This window comes from Podarcis pityusensis (assembly GCF_964106645.2).
Source record: "Podarcis pityusensis genome assembly, chromosome: 4".
NCBI classification, from domain to species: Eukaryota; Metazoa; Chordata; class Lepidosauria; order Squamata; family Lacertidae; genus Podarcis; species Podarcis pityusensis.
The window spans coordinates 42,781,071-42,805,089 of record NC_138027.1 but is presented as its reverse complement, the minus strand read 5'-3'; the positions used below and the strand labels follow the sequence as shown (position 1 = coordinate 42,805,089).

The 24,019-nt window shown below is 40.8% G+C and overlaps 1 long non-coding RNA gene across 2 annotated transcripts in view; it reads right to left on the bottom strand.

Moving 5' to 3' along the window:
• The window catches only part of LOC308474957, a 37,590-nt gene extending 24,860 nt beyond the window's left edge, over window positions 1-12,730 (bottom strand). For both annotated transcript variants that reach the window (XR_013985051.1, XR_013985052.1), the window contains exon 1: window positions 12,585-12,730. This is a non-coding gene — a long non-coding RNA (uncharacterized lncRNA). The remainder of the gene's footprint in view (window positions 1-12,584) is intronic.
• Window positions 12,731-24,019: the final 11,289 nt, after the last annotated feature.

Sequence of the window (24,019 nt, the reverse complement as noted above, 5' to 3'; positions counted from 1 at the left end):
CCAGGCCTTTAGTTGATTTGATTGATATCCTATGCCCTTTAAAATGTGAGGTTGTTTTTTATTTGGGGGCGGGTTATTGGGTTGTTTTTATTTTGATTATTAATTCTGTAGTTTTATATTTTGATTTTATTCTGTGAACCGCCCTGAGACCTTCGGGTACAGGGTGGTATATAAATTCAATAAATAATAATAAATAAAAGTAAGTGCAGCTCTGGTCAAATTCATCACAGCAGTTCTTTAGCGTCAGTTAACGGCTCATTTACACTGTATTTCTAATCAGTAACATGCAAGCCTAAAGAAGCATTTGATCACTACACAAGGTAATAAAACCTAATTAAGTTTTATCAGGCAACGAATAAAATATGAAAAATTGCAGATGTAACAAAGTAGTGTTATCTGAACTTTAAGAGGACAAAATTAATTCATTCCATTGGTTAAAAAAACCCACATTCAGGAGTTGTTGTTGTTGGTTTTTTTCATGTTTAATTGTTTCATTATTTTGTAAATTGCTGCCCTGGGCTCCTTCAGGAGGAAGGAGGGACAGAAATAACAATAATACGGCAGAGGAGAAGGAGGAGGAGGAAGAAGAAGAGGTACTAGAAGCATTATACCGTATTTTTTGTCCCATAGGACGCACCGGCCCATAGGACGCACCCATAGGACTGTGGGGAGTTCCTGCAGGGCTCCCCAGGCTGCGGATATCGGCCCGGCACGCGGGGCGCTCTGCTTCAGGGCGCCCGCGCTCTGTGCACCAGGCTGCTATCTGCAGCCTAGGGAGCCCTGCTGGAACTCCTGCAGGGCTCCCCAGGCTGCGGATATCTGCCCGGCACGCGCGGCACTCTGCTTCAGGGCGCCCGCGCGCCGTGCAGCAGGCTGCTATCCGCAGCCTAGGGAGCCCTGCGGGAACTCCAGCGGGCTCACCAGGCTTGCTGATAGCTTCCTGAAGCCTGGAGACTTCCCTCTCGCTCTCCAAGCTTCAGCGAAAGCCTGTATTCGCCCCATAGGACGCACACAGATTTCCCCTTCATTTTTGGAGGGGAAAAAGTGCGTCCTATAGGGCGAAAAATACGGTATTTAATAAGAGAAGAATAGTTAAATGTGCAGCACACATACAACACAGTCTGCCATACTACAGTCCAAGAAATGTTTTACAACTCGATCCAATTAATTCAGCTGATGCTGATACATAAGCTAAACACATGGAGAAAGAGTGGGTATCTGAATGGTGGAGTAAACTTTTAAAAATATTGGCTGTAGCAGGAGAGGAGGGTGCAATTCTGGCTTCATGCCAGAGAACAAAATGACCAAACAACACTGCTAGGGAGGATGTGATTCCTTTGAAGCAGAAGTAGGTCACCGGATGAGACAGTAGTTCAACCTAGCTTCCCAGCAGATAGGTTGCTGTTGCTTACTGGGGGTGAGAAGGGAAGGGATGAGGTGGCAGGGAGGTCAGAGTGGTGAAAACACATCCGCAGATTGGTCCCCAAAGCACACTTCCTTCCCACAGACATCCCCTCCCCCTTTCAGTAAGCAACCTGGCTGCCAGAAATGTAATGTAGTGGCTCCTCCCCACCAGACATGTCACTTCTGCTTTGAAAGCAGGTAATGCCTCTGCAGCATGAGTGATTGAACAATTCAAGTACAGTGGTACCTCAGGTTAAGAACTTAATTCGTTCCGGAGGTCCGTTTTTAACCTGAAACTGTTCTTAACCTGAGGTACCACTTTAGCTAATGGGGCCTCCCGCTGCCGCCAAGCTACCACCACGCGATTTCTGTTCTCACCCTGAAGCAAAGTTTTTAACCCAAAGTACTATTTCAGGGTTAGCCGAGTCTGTAACCTGAAGTGTCTGTAACCTGAAGCGTCTGTAACCCGAGGTACCACTGTACACCTGATTTGAGCTGCACCGAAGAATGAAGAGCATCCGTACAGAGAAGCTGAGTTGAAAAATAACCCAGAAGAAAAATTCACACAGGAGTACAACTTGTTTTTACCTGCTTAAGGAGATTATCAGAAGAGGTCACAAAGAGAAAGGAAAAATATATGAAAATAACAAGATGAGATGTGGGAAACAGCAAGATAGGACTGGATAGAATTATGAACATTATTTGGACAGATTTGTGGACATTAATGCAGCAGCAAGAAGACGATTGGATCCCCTTCGGAACTTGAAATATGGGTACCCCCAACAAAAATTAAAAAATTCGGCTTTGTAATTTGGAATTTATGTGATGTGATTTGATTTGATTTGATTGGTCGGTTAATAAAAATTATTTAAAAAAAAAAAAACCTCAGGAAGGGTTGGTTGCAGTAGGCTGGTTTCTCTGTGGGATGGCAGAAAAGCACTCAGTGTTAACTGATTTATTTCTCATGTGACTTAGTAGTAGGTTTTTTCACAAGAACTACAAGTATGCTCTGGAACATCACTTGGGAATTATTTTTCTGTTTTAATTGTACAAAGTGGCCCTTGGCTAGTTACCTCTACAATTTGCCTCCTTATTCCACTCCCAAAAGTATAATATATTAATTATTCCCCTAATGATCAAGTGGCTAAAGCAATTCTCCTATTAGGAAATGTTTATCAATTTATTGGTGTGTGGGTTTGGCGGGGGGCATGACAGAAGTGTATACAATTACGGTGTGAAACAAGTGGGTAGAAAATTTGCTCACTCACACACAACACTTAGAACCCTGGGCCTACAAATGACGTTGAATGTTGGAAAAATCAGAACAGACCAATACATACTGCATTACTAAACTATGGGATTTGCCGCCACAAGATGGTAGTGATGGCTACTAACCTGGACGGCTTTAAAAGGGGATTAGACCAATTCATGTTGGATATTAGTGGCTACTAGCCACAATGGCTATGTACTGCCTGCCATATCAGAGTCATTGTGTCTCTGAATACTAGTTGCTGGAGACCACAAGAGGGAGAGTGCTACTGAGCTCATTCTTCTGCATGCAGGCTTCCCTATAGGTATCTGGCTGGCCACTGCGAGAACAGAATTTTGGACTGCATAGAACAAGGAACAGCTGATGGCGCAGCTTGTGCCTTGTCTTCTAGATTGTGCTAAATGGTTCCGTTTCTATTAAAAGACGACAAAAAAAGTTACATAGCTGCCTTCTCTGCAGTTGAATCTAATGCAGAAATACTTCCACAGTGTAAAGCTAAAGCTTTCCAAATGACTCAATCTGGTTGTGTCGCTGTAAAATAATCTCTCTCATAAAACCTTTCTTCCTTGTCCACCTTTGCCAAGCTTAAGCAAATTAAATAGAAAAGTCACACACGGATCAGAGAAAAACTAGAAGTTACTAGACTTCTTTTTTTTTTAGGATCAGTAACTTTTCATCTGAGAGTTTTGATTAACTTGTGCCTTTCTGCTATGCCGTTTCTCTCCCCTACAGTATTTCCATTAAAAATGTTTCACAGGATCATGATTCTCAAACATATTGAAAAAGTTGAAGTAGGGTTTAGTTTTATTTTATTTTTTTGCAAAACACCTGTTCCTGGCTTGGTTTGTAAAACTGGCTTCTCCTACATGAAAGGCTTCCTCCTGATTGCTATGTTTAAGGGAACTGCACGGAAATAAGGCCTTTGCCATATCAGCAAAGTCAAACTTAAATCTGACTCACGGAACTACAAATCAACTGATAATAGAATAGCGTACAGCTTCCTACAGCAACCTGATGCCCTCCAAATGTTTGGGATCACTCAGGTCTGATGGGACTTGCCATCCCAAACATCCAGAGAGCACTAGCTTGGCAAAGCCTTATACAGTGGTTACAGCCTGTGACTTGTAGACTGGAGATTTGGGTCTGAATCCGTGCTTGCCAAGAACCTCACCTGAGCTACTTACACCTCCTCAAGCTAACCTGGAGAGTCCCTATTTATGTCACCTGAATCTCTAACAGAAAGAGTGAGACATACTGTAGATGTGAAAAATAAACCAGAGCAAGTATAGAGAAGGGGCTATTACTTTAGTAACAGCTTAGAATCAAAGACCCATAAAATTATAGAGTTGAAAGCATGGGCATAGCCAGGATTTTTGTGGCGGGGGGGGGGGGAGAATCTCAGTTAGCTATGTATTTTTATTGATTTAGGGGGGCAGCTGCCCCCTCTTGACTACACCCATGGTTGAAAGGGACACCATGGGTCATCTAGTCCAGCTCCCTGCATTGCAGGAATCTCAACTAAAGCATCCATGACAGATGGCCATACCTCCTCTTCACCTAGGTCCTGGAGAAACCAGCAGAGACATGAAGAGGTAGAGAAGGTCCAGCCTTCAAGGCAGAATGCTAGATGGCTTGCAAAGGAACAAAACTGCTTGCAGCGCTAAGTTGTGCCCACCCAATTTCTTTATAAGAGAAATGCAAGGAGCACATCTTAGATCAACACCGTTGCTTGAATAGCCATATTACTTGCTGCGCCTTAGCATAAGTGTGCTTTTGAGCAGATATATGTATTGCCTTTTGTGCTTTTAATTAGTGTTTTTGCATATGTATTGCACTAATCTCAGCATTAAAGCTTTCCGGAAAAATCATCACCTGAGTTCACATTCGTCGCCAGGTAGGAGCCAGGATAGAATATTTTGTTTATTTATAGTTTTTAAACTTGTGGTTTTCAATTGAAAACAGATTCAAACTATCGGAACGTTTATTCCACTAAAATATTTTTAAATAGCAAGTTCTTTTTCTTTTCTTTTTTAAAAAGGCACCATTTAAGAAATTTAAAAAGATGTCATTTCAAAAATCTTTCAAGGGAATAAGTATACCAATAATTCAGAAAGAGCCTGGAGTGACATTTATGCTAAATAGTTAGGAACTCCTGCAGAGAATTATGGTTCAATTTTTGACAGGAAAAAGTTCCTTTAAATTTATAATTAGCAACAAAGGAACTTTTCCCCCTTAAGAAAGCATCTTTTGGGGGAGAAATGAAATACCTTTTTATTGCATTAAACATCAAAATTAGGAGTTGTCATTTTTATTCAATGTCTTTCTCCCACTCCCCCCCGTCCCACCCCTGTAAATCTACTATGCGTTTTGTGTACTGCTGATTATTCATACCATCTCTCTGTTATGAAGCGCATCTGCACCCTTCATTTACTCCCATACAGCTTCAGCTGTACAAGGTTGCAAACTGTGCACAAAATTTGAATATTTTAATAGTTAGCACAGGCCAAAAATAGCATCTTTATGAAATTTCTGAACTTTAAGATAAAAATGTTAGCTCATAAAATATGTAGGCTCTTTGATGTTGTCACTGAAATTTTACCCATACATATGCCTTAAAACAGGCTTCCTCAACCTTGGCCCTCCAGATGTTTTGAGACTACAATTCCCATCATCCCTGACCTGGTCCTGCTAGCTAGGGTTCATGGGAGTTGTAGACCAAAAACATCTGGAGGGCCGAAGTTGAGGAAGCCTGCCTTAAAAGGATGGAAATTGATTAGACTAATTAGTTACCTTTATTCTTGCACCACTTTTACAGAAATTTCTGTATGTAAAAGAATTCCCTGCCTTAATGCAAATACTTTCTTCCACTGCAATAGGCATGGCCTGACTCCAGAAAGTATGTGAAAGAACTTATGATGCTTCTGTGTTCTCATTTGCAAAGGTATTAAATGCTACTGGCCACAGTCTGAGGCAGTAATAATAATAATAATTTTATTATTTATACCCCACCCGTCTGGCTGGGTTTCCCCAGCCCTTCTGTGCAGCTTACAGCACATATAAAGATTGTAGCACATCAGACATTAAAAAGTTCCCTAAACAGGGATGCCTTCAGATGTCTTCTAAAAGTCAGATAGTTGTTTATTTCTTTGACATCTGATGGGAGGGCGTTCCACAGGGCAGGCGCCACTATCGAGAAGGCCCTCTGCTTCTGAATGCCAGTTGCTAGAAATCACAAGCTGGGAGAGCACTGTTGCATTCATGCCCTAATTGTGGGTTTCCTACTTAGGCATATTTGTTGTCACTATGTGAACACAATGATGGACTAAACTGGCCTTTCACCTGAACCAACAGGGCTTCTCTTATGCTCCTAAGGTACTAGAACAAGCAGACACCAGCACTAGTTTTCCAGTTGGAGATGCCTCATGACACCTCACAGGAGTCTAGGGCATGTACTCACTGGTTCAGCCATTTAGGTAAGAGCAGCCATTCCTCCCCGTTTCTATGCTTCTCAGTTAAAGTCTGTCATAAATTCTGTTAACCTGCAAGAAGGTCCACAGAACTGCCAGCACTGAACCCCAAAGGTTTTTTTTTAATCCTAAAAGGCATTATCTGCAATGAAATCACAACACCCAACTCATTCATTGTGCAAAGGAGAAATTCCCTCATCCCTGTACAATCCTAGAAAACATGCATAGCCGTTTACTCCACTGAACATAGTTCACTAAGGCCAGAATCAGTTCTCCCAATATATGTTAGACAAATTACGGTACTCCAAAGAGCACAGTGCACTGTCAAAACCAGTGGCGTAGCGTGGGGGGTGCAGTGGGGGCCGGCCGCACCGGGCGCAACATCTGGGGGGAGGGCGCTCGCACTCGCAGCTCTCTGCCCCTACCTGGCTCACTCACTCTCTCTCACTGCAGTGCTGGCTGTGCGAATCCGGATCCGAGCTGCTGGGTCGCCGCCCACTGTGGAGGGGGTGGGTCCCAGGCGTGCGGTGCGGAGAGAGAGCGAGGGACTATCTGGGGGAGGGACAGTGCAGCGGCCGCCCAGCGCAGCGCTGAGCGCGGGAGAGAACCACACCAGACCAGACCAGGCAGCAGCAAGAAGAAGCTGGCAGCGGCGGCAGGTTAGGGGGCGCAAATTACTTGCCTTGCCCCGGGTTAGGGGGCACAAATTACTTGCCTTCTCCCGGGTTAGGGGGCGCAAATTACTTGCCTTGCCCCGGGTGCTGACAACCCACACTACGCCGCTGGTCAAAACCACAACAGGCCAACTTATCTCACCTCCATCGGCTGATTAAAAAAACAAAAATTCTCCAAAATTTGGACAAAAGGAATACACACCCCTGCTGCTGACACCCATTTTCAAACATCTTTGCCCCTGATTATCCCAACAGTGGGAAGACCAAGGCAATTTAATATCAATTTATTTATGGCCCGAAGTATCCTTGATGGCCTGGTCTGCTATCTCATTACCTTGAATTTCCTCATGGGCTGGAATCCAACAAAACTGGATCCAAAGGCCCACTAAGCATACAGGGACCATATTCCATTCTGCAGCCAACAGTCCTTAGAAAGTGTCTGTTAAAATTACGAACCTATCTGGTCTCACATCCCTGAATGGCTCTAAAGTCAACATTAGAACCATCAGATCAGTCGTCAATACTGAAACTAATATGGCAAATTGAAATTCTTTCAAATCCTAAAGGCAGGAACACACAAAGCTTCACTTTTCCAGACTGCCCCTTTCTAGATCTATTGGCAAAGATAAGACAGTAACTTATATTTTCTGAATTAAACCCAGGAAGCATCATTCCCTTTGATGACTACAAGTGTAAGAACACATAGCTCTAGTAACTTATCATCTTCCCCAAAATGGCAACTAGTAGGCATTGCCCAGTTAGTTACAAAGTTATGCGTATTAAGCTGCATTGCATATTACAGCCCCGAATCCAAACATGTATAAATTCTGCTTGAAAATAAAACATATTTGATCTAAAAAATTGAGAATGAAGGGGTTATTTTTTTACAAAGTCACACATTTCACCAGATTTATATCCCTAGAGTGTTTTATCTTGTGCAGAGATTTCTGCTTGATTTACTGGGTTCTGCAGAAATTCTGAACTGGCATTGGACTTGTAGGCTGCAAAGTGAATTAGAGCAGTTATAGCATGTTACCTGACCTGATAGGTGTAATTCATCACATTTTAAATGTGGAGGGCACTTTGTAACACTTACTGCAGGCTGCAGAGGCAGTAATAATGACACCATGCCTTGCTTTAATGAGAGATTTCAAACAAATGAAGGGAAGTGTCTAATGGCCCTTCTAAACTTAAAAAACACTGGAGTGAACAATCAGAATTAATGTTGCAAATTATGTGCACACATTATTAAATCAAAATTAGGAATCAGTTTGAAACTGATTTTTATCATCTTTGTTGAGTGGAACCACTAAACACTCCCTCCCATTTGTGGAAATGGAATCCCTGGAACAGCAGTCGCTTACAAAAATCTGCATCTTACGTTAATACTTAGATGGACAGATGGCCCATATACTTGAGCAGAGCTATCTCTAACCTAGAAAAAAAAGGTTGCCAAAGGTTGTGAGCAATTCGATATTCTGCACCCTTATATTTGACTCATACGTTCCCTTGGTCTTTCAGTCCCCCCCCCCCCAAAAAATGCTTCATAATTCAGAAACAAAACCCAATTACATGTCTTGACTCTGCCCTACCAGAATACCATTGAGATACCTGGGGCCCACATGAGAAAACAACTGTTGCATTCAGTTTCCTCAAATAACTGAGAAGTAAGCATGGAAGCTACCAGTTCAAATTCTGCTTCAGATATGAACCTACTAGGGATAGCTCTTCACAACCTGTCAGCTTCAACCTTATATCTGTAGCCCTACTTTACAGGGCTATAAATTCCTGAGACTTTCTAAAGCACCATATACATGCTAATTAAAAGTTAACACAGCTTTTCATTGCCCACTGCAACTTATTTTCAATATTAATTGAATAAATAATGGTGAACACATACATATCTATATATCACATCTACAACCACACATATGTGCAAATTGCCTGAGGTCCTGGAGAAAATTATTTCAGTAACACAGTAATATGACATGGGCCAGAGGTAAATTTCAAGAAGAAAAACATATCTGAAGCCACCTAGATAGTCAGCATGGTAAAAAAATATTCCATGAATATTATTGGACAATACTAGACAATGTGTACGTGTAAGTGGATTGGGAAAGTACAATTCATTAAAATTCCAGTTTTCCTACTTTCTTACAGTGTAAATTTATGTCACATTGTTTATCAGTTACTCTGCCAGATCCTGAATTTCACAGTTTCTCCTCTGAGTCGCTATATTTGTGTGCAGTCCCCTGCTGTTTTCTGTTTGCATATTCATAGCTGAACATGCCTTCCGACTTACTAGTGAGCATCTATTATGACTGTGATCTTTTCAGAGGCAGTTGTTCACATTAACTGAGGGAGAAATATTGGCCAACAAGATGTGTTTGTGCTGTGAGGCTATAACAGACAGTGTCATTGCAGAGGGCCCTTTCTAAGCAGCTGAATGATGGTTATAAGGCTTTGTCTGCATTGCTTGGATCAGGGTGCTAATCTTAGAAAACCAAACGGTGCTTAATAATAATGCAAAGGTTGTCTTCCTTCCTCTCCCCCCAAACTTGTGCTGAGTTCATGTTACAAAATGAACTTCCTGCTATATACAAAAATATAAACAAAGAGGCATAGGATGCTCCTAAAATACAAAAAAACGGAACATGAAATTCACATTTTATCTGAACAAGTGTCAAACATATTTAATTAGCCGTCTCCTGGACCAGTGAGCCTTCTGAAACTAATGTTCAAGGGATGTAATCAAATTTGGCATAAGATAAACCAGAGCAATATGTTAAAGTCTCTGCTCAACAAGCAAAAATGTTCAGATCAAATTATAAACGTGTTATATTCATTAATACATACATACAGGACAAATGTTTAGTTTGCCAAACATTTGTCCTGTATGTATGTATTAATGAATGTACCGCATTTATAATTTGATCTGAAAATTTCTGTTTTCTCAATTAGAACAAGCCTAATTGAGAATAAGGATATTAAGCTCAGTACCAAAGTTGAAAGTCCACAAAGTGATACTTATCCCATAGTTCTTGTTATATGGAGCAGAAACGTAAGACAATGAAGAGCCCATTTGTACATTAAATCCGCAATGTGAGAGATGCTGTAGCAGGTCTGCATCCCATGGTGTTCTGGTAGTATAAGAATTCCAAGGTCACTTGAGAGGAATCAGTTTTGCAGCTACATGAGTGTCACCAACTGCAAGGTTTCATGGTGGTCCTAGTGTGGGAAGTATCTATGGGTTAATATATACCGTAACTAAATCGTTCTCAGAGTAGACCCACTGAAATCAGTAGATGAGTTATTAATTTTGTAGGTCTACTCTGAGTATGACTACCACTGGATATCACCCCACATCTGATTCCACTCAGTGTTTCTACATTATGAGAGCATCATCAGAAAAGCCATGCGACCACCAGAGGTGTGGGAGTCAAGTGTAATACAGAAGAAAAGCCCCTAAAATAATCAATGAAAACCAACTGATATTTTGGCATTTGTAGATTTGGAATCTGGGTTAAATACTGCCAGATTATGTGGGATTTAGCAAGACACTATACAGCGGTACCTCGGTTTAAGAACAGTCTTGTTTACAAACGATTCAGTTTATGGACTCCGCAAAACCGGAGGTTGTGTCCCGGTTTGCAAACTTTATCTCAGTCTAAGAACAGAATCCAAATGGTGGAAGGGCACCAGCAGTGGGAGGCCTCATTAGGGAATGCAAGCCTCGGTTTAAGAATGGTTTTGGTTTAAGAACGGACTTCTGGAACGGATTAAATTTGTAAACTCTAAATTATGTCTCTAAATTATGTATCTGTAAACAGAGCTCAGCCACAAAAATTTGACAAGATTCCATTTTTGGTTTGTTTTTTGTAACAGAAACTATAATTTAAATCTGGTAAACTAGATTATAGATATATTGATATAGAGATTATAGCTATAACTCGGAAAATCTTATTGCAAGCAGATGTACCATATTTTTTTAAGTGCCATTTCTACGCTAAGTTATGGGGCTCCTATGTCTGGGCCAAAGATCCAATTTATATTAAAAAGACAGCCTATATTGGCTCTAATCTTGACCCAGAAATGTAGCTTTCATCAATTGGAAATTTCATCTTCCAATTGTCCTAGGTTAACATCAAAGGATTACCTTTTAAGGGTTTCGGGCATTGGTATTTGACACATAATAGGGTTACATTATATTTGTAAACAGTCCAAAGTTCTATAAGAAACATTATGGTAAAGTTGGATCATATTGTCATTTGTGGAGGGCTTGTCCTAAATCCAAAGATAACAGGATATTCCATACTGCTAGAACTGACTGCAGTGTATTCTAATTTGTCCCTCGCCCCCAAGATAGTAACACCATTCCATAGATCAGAAGATAATTTATAGTGCTGCTGTAAATATGCTGCCATTTGAAACTTGGCAGGTGCTTGTTCTGTTTGTTTTATTTCAAATATTTCTAAGCTGCCTTTTAAAACAATTGTCTTCCAAGATAACCACACTAATCAAAAAGTTGCTAAATAATAAACACTAAAACTATATACAGCTCCCGAACAGCTCTGTTTTCAAACGTTTTAGCTCCTGAACTCCAAAAACCCAGAAGTAAATGCTCTGGTTTTCAAATGTTTTTAGGAAGCTGAACATCCGATGAGGCTTCCGCTTGAGTGCAGGAAGCTCTTGCCACCAATCAGAAGCCTTGTCTTGGTTTTTGAACGTTTCAGAAGCCAAACGGACTTCCAGAATGGATTATGTTTGACACCTGAGGTTTGATTGTATTTACTCATTACAAATAAGCCAGATACAGTATAATCTATAATGTATTTTGGAAAATTGTTTGTTCACTATGCATTTGGACACCTTTTAAGATATTCTAACCAAAATTTGCCTTAGTGTTCCTAAGCAGGTTTCCATATATGTTTGGAAACAACTGGACACCATTTTGAATCAAGATGGATTCAACCACTTAAAATTTCAGTGATTAATTATCAATTTCAAAACTGCAAAACCCCTTTCATTTCATGAGCCCCTGTAGAGTTGCCACCAATGAGATCAAATAATACTTAGTGAGATGACCAATGGAGTGACTCGGTATAAGGCAGCTTCATATCTCATATGCTGGAATAGGGCATATCTAGGATACAGTGCATTAATGGAGCTCAGTGCGGGACTGCAAAATGTAAGAGTCTTAATTACCTATCACAATTGCTGGTTGTGTGAGGAACTTTTTGTTAACTACTTATACTAATGATATATTCAGAGCACAGCAAAAGCTTCCTGTAATGCTAATTTGATATTTGACTTTATGCATAGCTCATCCTTTGTCCTGTAATGAGACTGTGTTCTGTATGTCAATGAATGCTGAGCAGACATCTTACTTTCTAAGAAGATAAACATAAAACTGATGGATGCCAAGGCAAACGCTTATGAAAAATACTCGGAAAACAAGATAATTGCCAAGCAAAACTTTCTCTGCTCAGGCCATATGGAGAAAGCAGAGGAACACTGAATGAGTGTTTTGTTTATGAAGATGTACAAAAAATGCTAATGTATACTGAGGGAACATCTTTCTGCTGAAGATATACGAGGAATGCTGTCAAATTCGAAATGGGTTTTTGCTAACAATGTGATAAGGGTGGCACTAATAGCTCCAGAGTAGAGGGTACACCCTATGCTTTTCACAAAGTATAAAGAAGAAACGAATTATTCAACTCTAAAAGCATGGTTAGCCCATACTCATAATTATGAAAAATATATTACCAACAGTGGCATCAAGGACAGGCTCAGCTATAGGTCTTCTCAATCTTCTGGCCAAAAGAACTGGAGTAGCTTAATTGGATGCAGCAAGAAACTACTCTTTACAGTACAGGAAGCCTCAGACTTAATTTGCAATCAGCTTCCAGCCGTTGAGCTCTTCCTGGAATGATTATGTGGGCCACATGACACTGCATGGTCACATGATGATTCCAGGACGAAGAATCGTCTGGCTAGAAGCTGGCTGCGAAGAGTTTGTTAATGTAAAAAAGGTAGCTTCATCCACTCTACCAGGTCTTACAAATGTTTCTGCAAAGGTCTCTTGCGCCCCACAAAAAAGGTGGGGGGGGGGAGAATGCTTGTATCGTGGGAGGCCAAACATTTGAAAAAAGAAAAAAGCCCACCCCAAGAATTCAGCACAGCCTTAATGTACAACCTAGTTCTCTTTTAACACAACATCTGAGCTTTACCATCTCTAACAGGCACTTATTCAACGAGGAATATTCACCCCTGCAGTTGGCAAATCTGCTTCAGAATATTTAGTCCTGGACTTAAGAGCACCTGCAGCTTTTCTACGTAGTATTATTTGGCAACACATTTGAATCATGTGACTAATTCTAACAGCATCCACTAAAATAAAATTACTAATGGCTCCAGCCTGGAACTTTGTCCCAGAACACCCATGTAAGTATCCTGTATTTTTGTCCCAATTCAAAATGTTCTTTTTGGAAGAATAAAAAACAACAATCCTTAGTTCTTATCTTCAACAAGAGAACTTATCTTTCAGGTTTGGAGCTGACAGCCTTGGATATGTTCCGACTGACATTTCAAATCTTATGTCCATCTTTAAAAGACTGTTTTTCTGTGTCTGTGAAATGCTTCAAAACTGCAAGGAGGAGGGCTTGTGTGTGTGTGTGTGTGTGTGTGTGTGTGTATATATATATATATATATATATTGTGGTGGGGGAGTGAATGCCTTTGGATGATCTGCTTCTGAAGCAATTAAAACAGTTTTCAGGAAGCCACACACACATATTTTTTAAAAACTTTCTTCATGCCAAATTTCCCCTTCCTACAGCAGTTACCAGGCTTTAACTAAGAGGAATGAAGTCTTATTAATTCATGCTCTCCGCCCAAACAGAGAAATGGGGCTTTCTTCCAAGACTGTAACCTCTTTATCTTTATCTTAACTAATCAGTATGTACAGCCTGAAAAGAGATTTAAGAAAAACAATCTAACTCAGCTGTCTAAAGTTATTGCAGGGTCTGCTGTGAAGATGTAAAAGCAGCAAGAACAATGGTTACAATATTGTTTGATCACAATTCAGTTATAAAATATGGATTACATAACTAAGTGAATCACAGAGATCTCTGAGATGCGGGAGAAAAGAGAGGAGGCTGTTGAAAGGCATAAGGTTTGCCATGTGCACGCTCTATTCATGTTTGTCTTCACTCCTTTCGGGCAAAACTAGGCATGCTGGTAGATAGAAGAACATAGAAAACCAATTCTTGTTTTTGTTTTTTTTTTTCAATTTTAGTAATATTATGTTGTGGCAATATGTAGCAAAAGCCATTATGCATCAACCACCATTGCTTCTCATGGGAAAAAGGGGGGAGACAAGGGGGGGACCAAGGAAATGACATAGGAAGAAGGGAGAGGGACAAATACCGTATTTTTCACCCCATAGGACGCACCGGCCCATAGGACGCACCTAGTTTTTTTGGGGGGAAATAAAGAAAAAAAATTATTTCCCGCCCAGATGCGGGGCCGGGGCGGGGGAAGCCCGAGCTTCCCCCGACCCCAGCCCCCAGAACAGGCTGCTATCCGCAAGCCTCCACGGCTAGCGGAGGACTGCGCGAAGCCCGAAGCTTGGGGCGTGCTGAGCTCAGCGCGCCCCAAGCTTCTGGGTGCTGGCAAGCTCTCCGCTAGCCGTGGGAGAGCTGCGTCTCCCACGGCTAGCAGATAGCTTCCTGAAGCCTGGAGAGCGAGAGGGGTCGGTGCACACCGACCCCTCTCGCTCTCCAGGCTTCAGCGAAAGCCTGCATTTACCCCATAGGACGCACACACATTTCCCCTTCATTTTTGGAGGGGGAAAAGTGCGTCCTATAGGGCGAAAAATACGGTAGTTTTTTGCATGGACAAACTCAAGAAAGGTAGTTCATGGTGCAACTCACAATGTGCAAGCTTCACAATCTACTGGAACTGGAGTTCCCAACCCAAGTCAGCACTAGCTTGGTGCTGTAGAATGGCAAGCCAAAGGTTACAAACAACTTGGCCCATGCACTCTTTGCAATAATGAGCAGTCTTTAAATATTAAGCATGAAGAGCAGTGCAGTGCAAATGGGAAAACGATTCTTACTATACCTACTTGGAGTCACCCTCCAGTCATAGGCACCGTTTTATGTAATGTTAGTATGATAATTGGCTGCTTTTGTGCCATTTAGCAACAATGCCACTTACTAACTGCTAAAGTTTATATTTTTAAATAATAGGCTAAATACATTGTTTCTTTATCCCAGCAAGCTTGAGATCTGTTTGCACCTAATTGTCTGTTGAACACTTCCTATACCTTTTCTTGCTGCAAATTGCAGACTTGGGGATTTAACATCACGCCCAATTCACCCCACACCATTTTGCTAAACATGCAGCCCGAAAGAGTAATTGAGAACTCAAAAGTGGAATCTCTATTTTCTGACGTTTTGGTTGATCCTAATAAAGGTCACCTCCTAATAACTGTCACTATTTTGTGAGAGGGTTTCATTGGCATACCAGAAATTTAGCTTGGTGGTTTAAAGCAGTTTGGTACAACAAACTAACTTTAAAAAAGAAATACTTTTTTACGATCTGCAAAGTTATAGGAAATGTACTTTAAAAAAGTATAGGATAACAACTGATTGACAGGAAAATTTATAACTTCCCTATAATCAAATCAGAACAAATGGACACCATGTACCGGTAACTTCTTTGAAAGCTTTGGGCAAACTATGAATGAATGCTCAACAAACATGTCTGTAGGAGCCGAAAGGCATTATCCTCTTGGATTTCTCATATTTTGGATCAATATGGCTACCTGCACTATTTGATAGCAACTTTAAGTGCTACAGACGGGGATGGTATCATTTCTACACTCTGCCCAGTGCCTTGCATGCTGTTCATTTTTGCAGTAACTGCAATGTGGTAAACTGAAAAGAAGAGGCTTATTTATCTCAATGAGTATACATTGGTTTCTTCTTATTTAAGAACTCTCTATTTAATGGGGATAATAAATCCTAACAATAATATTTGGTTTATAATAAGGATTGGGAACCTGTGGCCCTTAAGATGTTGTTGGGCCTATAGCTCGCATCAGTCCTAGCCAGCATGGCCAACAGGGAGGGTTGATGGGAGTTCTAGAAGGCCAACCCTCGTTTATAATGTGTTATTAGTTGCTATGAGCCCATTGCCATATGAAATGCATAGCGGCACCTTTCAGAAAACCCAAAACTGACTACTTGGTATCTTGCAAGGGATAACATCAGTTTAAAGTGTTTTCTATGATACATGGTTCTTTAGCATTCAGTAGTAATTCCCCACCCCCCACCCAATTTGAATCAAGACTGAATTGGATTCTCTGGAATGTGTCAGCTACTGTGATTGCTTTATTATGCCACTCCTAGCTTATCAGATTTTAAATTACCATATAAATCTACATACTTAGACAATAGAAGAAACATCGGTTTAAATGTATCTAATCTCATTTTCAAAGTTAGATAAGAAATAATCAACACTTTAAAATCAAAGTGATAGCCCTAAGCTAGGATCTGGGAGTCTTAGCAAAATTATCTACACCAATCATCATTAACGATAATAGTACTTGCAAAGCAGAAAACACTGCGGTAATTAATTGTAACACCTACAGGGTGAGAAGAACCAGGAGAAAACCTTCCCAAATTACATATTATTTGCTAAATTGCAATGCCATGATACAAAGACAGTTACTATATGCCAACAAAAAACAGTTCTCTTTCATTCTCAACATTAACAATGACTCTTAACATTCTTAACAATGGTCTCAACCTCAAAGCTCATATTATTAGAAGGGTACTGGATGTGAGTCATGTATTCCATTGGATTATTTTGAATTTGTGCATGACCATTGTGTTGCTGTTCTAAAAGTGTGTATCTCATGAATGAAGATAAAGACTAAAGGATAGGACACAGGTATTAGATTCAAACTAGGTACAACACATGATAATCAACAGTTTTAATGGTATCATCACAGATCTAGAGTCAGCTCCTCAGGCAGGCTCTGAGGTCACCAAGGAGGCAAAAACTAGGTGGTATCATCAAGCCTTTTATTGGCATCACATACAAACATCCATAGCAAATCAATACAGAATTACCACTTTCCCAGTGACACAAAACATTTGTCAAATGAAAGAGGCAAAGCAGTCTAACATTACATCTCTAGGTCTCCAGGGAGATCAGACGTCTGCAATGTGTTTCGACGACAAAAAACCAGATAAAGATATTTAGCCACTAACTTGGTGAGCTCCTGATTATTCCCCAATACCAGAAAATGTATGACCTCTAACTCTGGTTTCCATTTGGGGATGCAGAGCTGATCTAGGAACTGCTGGCAGAGATCAACATATAGTTTATATCTAAGAACCATATGTGTAAGAGTTTCCACCTGATGGTCTTCACATGGGCAAATACGTTCTCCTCCCCCATTCCCGAGAACCTTCCCCATAGGAGGTTTGAAGGATTTGAATTAAACCTGGCCAGCGAAACTGCCCTCCTTTCTTGAGGATTAAGCAAAAATTCAAGATAATTGTGGTTAATTTCATGTGCCCAAGAAAGCTGAAAGTTAAGAGGGGAGCATGTTTTCTCTGCTGCTGCTTGTTAGTTCCTGGCGTTCAATGTCCCACAACCTAGTTTTTATTATAGCCTTGGCAGATGGTGGGGACACCGATCGCAAAGATTCCACTGACAGCCCAAGTTGCTGTACCTTATGTTAAACTATTGTAGCCCTGGGGAAGGAAAGGGATCTAGCAAAACTTCACTAAGGAGAGGATCTTTATCTGTTGTGAGGCAGATGTTTAACCAGCATGTAAGAAATCTCGCCCAGGCTACGGTCTCTACCATGTGTTGACCTCCCTCTAGACACAAGGCTGCATAGGGGACACAGTGTGGGACAGCAAAAATCTTAAAAAGGAAAGCTGCCTGCACTCGTTCTACCAGCTGGGTAAACCCTGGCAGCCAGACTGGAATTCCGTAGAGCAATTGAGCTATAACTTTGGCGCTGAAAACCTTGAGGGCAGAGGGATATGTGAATTACCTCTTGTTATAAAGAAACGCATCATGGCCTGCATAGACATCTCACTGGCATTCACCACCATTGCACGGTGCGAGGACCATAGAAGCCTATGATGGAATGTGATTCCCAGGTAGTTGAATTCGAATACCTGCTGGATGTGTTTTCCACCAAATGCCCAAATATAGCTTTTGCGTGAATCCCCCAAAATCATTATTTTGCTTTTATCAAAGTTCATGCACAATTTCATTCTGGACAGATAGTCAATACAGGAATTTAACAAACGTTTTAGGCCAATTCTTGTCCGTGAAAGCAAGATCCTATCATCTGCGTATAGAAGGATGGGAATGCTTGATGCGTTGAGTTTTGGGCTGTGGGCATCCACCTGTTTTAGTAAAGAAGCGAGGTTGTTAAGAAAAAAGATTAAAAAGAGAGGGAGCGAGCAGGTATGGGGGGGGGGCAGGGAAGCAAGAACCCAGAACCAAGGAAGAGTTTTAGATCATTCTGCTTTTAAAATTTTAAGTGAAACTTTCACAGCAGTGATTTAATACCTGTTTGTGTTTGCCTTTCTTTTAAAAGTGATTGCAAAGGAAAGACTCTCAGTGAACACAATAAACAGTATCAGTTCCTCAAGAACCATTATCATTTATCACATCAATGTGAACAAATAAGAGACCTCTAATCCAAGGGCAAGTCTCATGAAAGAATCCTACTATCTGTCATCTCAATGAAGGCTTTCATAGTTAAAAAATACCAGGCAGCAGTAGCGCAATATGACACTGCATACTAAAAAAAAATCCTCATGAAAAAGTCATTATCATACACACATGAGCTGCCTCTGAAACCTCATTATCTTAGCCTATTATTTCTCTAAAATATCCAGGCTGTTGCTTTTATTTAACCTACCAAAGTTACCTTTTTTTAAAAAAAAGAAACCCCCCAAAAAAGCATTTCTAGCATGGAATCTTATCATCACTTTAAAAACTAGTATCTCCAGATGCTCATTAAGAAAATGGGGAAAGGGGTATTAGTAAAGAAGCAATTACAATACACAAAAGAAAATAATTCAGTAGTCTGAGACAGAAGGTTAGAACACCATCCTAAGCCAAAGACAGCACTGTTGTCCTTATGTCCTTTTTTATATCAAATAGAATGTAAGATAAAGAGAACAGAACCAAACCATACATTACTATTTTACAAGCTGGTTTACTGTAAAGCAGGATGAGTGGAGACGTTATTTAAAATGTGACAGAAATATGACCTTTCCTCCACCTGTTTTTGACATTAAGGGCCTGATCCACAGGTCACACTAAACCAAACTTTGGCTTAGCTCAAGCGTGAGCTCACACTTGGCAAAGCCAAGCCTTGGCTTAGCAAGTCATGGTTAAGCTTTCTCTAGGCTAACCACAAGCTGCAATCAATGATTGCACCATTTCAAAACTATCCAACATTCACCTATGAAAGCATAAACATGACCAAACCAAAAACCACCTTATACAAGGTTGGTTTGGGATAAATCAAATAATACGTTAAGCAGGCCAGATCGTTCTGTCCAGTAAGCCAAATCACCTATCATAGGGAATCGCGTCTAATGTCAGCAAAAGCATCTTCCCTCTTAGGGACTGTACAAAATCCAGAACGTGTCAGATGGGTCCCTTTAACAATTTAATGCCATGAACAGTGAACTGTGCTACAGCCACTTGAGAACAGTATTTTAGAACTGAAACCATTCTAGTATTTCATGAACTCCTTCACAGCCACAACCCATCTGGAACGTCAACTTCAAGCTACAGTTCAATTTTTGTTATTGTTTATATTTACCAAGGGGCCATTCTGTTTCTGCTTTTACACTGTCTGTTCCTTATTTCCAAAGTAGCAACTAGCCCTGACACAACTACGAAGCAAAATGTGCACGATAGTTCTCTAGAACAACATCCTTCCCTCAAAACTTTTCAAATTATTACTAAGTTTTGAGCTTGAAAGAAAGGCATTTGACCATAGTTCTTATCCTTATTATTTTTCTCAACTAATAAAGTGGATTTTCTCTTTTTCCCATTTTCCTACCTGGGCCCCATCAGCTGCATTTCTTCAAATCTCTACACCCTGATCACCATTAGATCCAGCTGGCGAACTGCAGCCTGATTCTACCTCCTCCTCTCCCAATTTCCTCTGTTTCCTGTTTGTTAAGCCTGCAGGGGCATCTGTTTCTCTTTTAATTTTTGTATGCTGCTTTTATAGTGACCATGTAAATAATAAATGATGTGGGGTAATGAAAGGTAATAGCTGCTAGAGGGGGAAAAAAGAGTTAAGACTGAAAGCATACAGGAATGAAAGAGAATACTTGGGAGCATATGCAGAGTGCCCATATAGCCTCAATACTAACTACAGCTGGTTTGAAATAAGTAAGATTAAAAATAAAGGCTTAAATGGCAGAGGGGATAGAAACTGCTTGATTTGTGCTGACTCACTCATTACTGCCATAACCTGGAACAGCAACCAGCAATGCAAAATAATAGTAATAAATAAATGAACGAACGAATGAATAAAAGCTTCTTCCTACCTGATAAGCAAAAAAAGAAATCCTGGTTTCACTCACCAGCAGATAATCACCAAGACAATTGGGGAAGAAATGATTTGATGAAGAAATTCCAGCCAGCCGCTTGGAAGGGGAAAGAAATACAGTGGTACCTCAGGTTACATACGCTTCAGGTTACAGACCCCGCTAACCCAGAAATAGTACCTCGGGTTAAGAACTTTGGTTCAGGATGAGAACAGAAATCGTGCAGCGGCAGCAGGAGGCCCCATCAGCTCTAAAGCGGTGCTTCAGGTTAAGAACAGTTTCAGGTTAAGAACGGACCTCCGGAATGAATTAAGTACGTAACCAGAGGTACCACTGTATAGTATAAATATAATTTAGCCTTTTCTGAGTTACTGAGCAGATACTCTTGCTGGGCAACAGAGTGAGTGAAGAGGGATCACATCGCAGAGCAAGTCCAATTGAACTAAGTGGGTCTGAGGTTCTGAGTAAACAGTTTTTTTAAAAAAATTGTGCAGAGCTATAAAAGTAAGAAAAATACACTGATACCTCCGCCTTTCCCTCAGAAAAGGAACAGAAAGGTTTGATTTTACTCAGGTGAGGAAGTCACAGAAAGAGCTTATTCATGACACTATGAAACAGGAGACACTTTTTCTTTGTACTAGCAAATGAAGAAGGTGGGATGGTTTTATGGTATTCAGTGTTTGGGCAGATGCAACCTATGCATTCCCTCCCCCATGGCAAATAAAAAAATCGAAGAGCATCCTCATTCTCTACCTGAGACACATATGACACTGGGGTAAGGAAGAATTAACTATCATTAACATGGCACAGAAAGAGCATAAGACCTTGGAGGAAGGGGCCGTTAAAGGCAGCTGGCAGGTTAAAGTTGGTGATTTTTCTAGGACAATGACTCATCTGTGATTGTCAGCAGTACAATAAATTGTTGGGTTGTTGTTTTTAAAGGGAAAAAAGGTTATATCTTGAAATAATTATAGTCTATAAAATAATTTATTTTACTTTATTGGTCAGTGACTTGAAATCAACTCAGACCTACAATGGCTTAGCAAAAGTTCTGTTAATATGTGTCCATGTGGTCCATAATAGGGAAGGGACATTTTCACATAATGGTTTAAAGAAAGCCTTTATGCACATATCTTTTAATTTCTACAGTGCACCCCAGAGACTGAACTCTCTCACATATTCTCAGTTCTGTCAGTGCTTCAAAATGGGAATGAGTTGAGTATAGCTTCCTAAGTGAACTTAGACAGCAAGCAACAGTTATCTGTGAGATCGAACCAACCTTTCAACTGTGGTATTTCTCCGTATACTTCGCACAAGCTAGGCAGGAAACTGCTGAAAGTAATTGCACTGGTGCTTGATAACTTGTGTGCATGAAAGAGTCCATTAGCACCTGCAAAGGGCCACCAGCCTCCAAGGCAAGAGCAGAAAATGAAAGAATTAAATCTTCTCACTATTAGCATCTAGTGTCTCACCAAGTCAGTGAGGAGATGACAGGGAGAGAGAAAATAACATTTACATTTTCTCACTAATTTAACAAAGAGAGGAAGAGACAAGGAGAGAAAGGGGTTGGTTAATTTTCTAGTCAGCGTCAACGACAAGGATCCTACAAGGACAGGCTGAGAAAGGCAGAGAGATGTATGCAGTGTAATAAATTGAGGCCTGATCTATTGACTGGGAGACAGTATTGCTATGCTAAGAGTTCTGGGGGCTTAATTCCATAATTCAGTGGTTCCAGCTCAATGAGTGTTCCTCTTCTCTTTCCACTGTGCTCATTTACAATCCCAAGCAGTTTTTTGCTGTCAGTTCTTATTTGCATCTTCTGTCTTCCATGTTTCCTCCCCCTCTCCCCATTTTCCTCAGTTCTTTCCTGTCACATCTCATCTTGCTTCTGACATGTTGTCATCTTTCCTTGAGCTGTTTCAACTTACTTTTTCTGCTGTCACCCATGGTTTCTGTCATCTGGAGGTTAATGAAGCAAATCTCCTTTAGCATTGGCACAATTCGAGCTTGAAACCTTCCTTTTGTTTATGTTTCTTAGGCCTCGTTCTCTCTCAGGCGCAAGGCCCTTCATTTCCATGATTTTCTGATCCTAGTTCTTACCAGAGGTGTCTAAAGTTGTTGGGTGGTATCCCTTCAGACTGCAGGTGAGAGCTCTCATGAATGAATGCTTTTCCGTACAAAACACGTACCCAGAAGAGTAGAACATCATACAGAAGTTTAGGCTGGAATCTCTCTCCCTACCCAACGAATTCCCTCAGGCAATTTTGAGGGACGGTTATGGAAGAACATTCAATCCACCACCTGAAGTGATACAGGTGTGGTGGAGTGTGGTGGAGTCTCCTTCTTTGGAGGTCTTTAAGCAGAGGCTTGACAACCATATGTCAGGAGTGCTTTGATGGTGTTTCCTGCTTGGCAGGGGGTTGGGATCGATGGCCCTTGTGGTCTCTTCCAACTCTATGATTCTATGATTCTAGGTTTACCATTCCAATGAGAGGTGTGCCTTAGACTAAGCAGAGCATTTGGATGCTCTGCCAGACCACCATGAGATGAATTGCAACTGTGGCTGTGAAAAGTGTTAGTTTCAGGAAAGCTTTTCTGCCTCAAACTGTATGCTTACCCCCCTTGCACACCTGTTGCAGGGGATTCTGGGTAGTGGGTTAAACCTTACTCTGCTTATGCAGTGTGCTAACCAATCTGAGCTGAGAGCTCACCCTAAAAGAACACATCAAACTCTCCACTGATGTTGGGCACTGTAGGAGAAAACTGGAAGTGAGCAAGTCCTCCTTCAGGATAATTGATCTTCTCACTAAGGAACTTTTGATCAGCTCCTGAGGAGTCCCAGGGTCCTCCAAGAACACACACAACACTGAAGTCTTTACTTTAAATACATTACAGCTGCTTGACTGCTTGAAAGCTATGCTAGTGATCTATTTACAGTAAATGAAATACCTTCTCATTATTGTTTTCCAGAGCGCGGGTGTCTGTGTGTTGAAGTTTAAATATGGGTTTATTGGTTAAATGTTGTGCTGCAATGGCAAATGCTTTGGTAACCTCAAGATTTAAAGCTCTAAATGCCTTAGTACCAAGTTATTTAGACCAGCCCTTTCAGTGAGGTTTTTTGATCAAGCCCACCTGGTTGTTATGCAGCCTGCAAAAATCCATCTTAAAGCAACCAGAGGCAGTGCCTTTTTTGTTGTACTGCTCAGCCTTTGGAATCAATCCCCTTCTGAGTTGCACTGTTGGTCACTTTACATTATGACCACAATTCAGCACAGAGTTAGGCATACGTGAGGCACTGAAATCAATGCTGATGGTGAATCACATATTTGCAGAGTGTAGTTTTTTGACCATGGACTCATAAATTGTCATTTGATTCTGGATCTGAATCTCTTGAGATGACAGATAATGTACACTGAGGCTATCATAGAAGATATGCAGACACAATATTTTTACTGCAAAAAACAGGACTGACATTAAACATTCAAAAGCAATATATGAAGCAGTAAATTTTAAAGAATGTTTTATAAATGAAACTTTGCCCCAGAGTGTACTAACATAGCTCTGCTGCATATACACACCAAAACT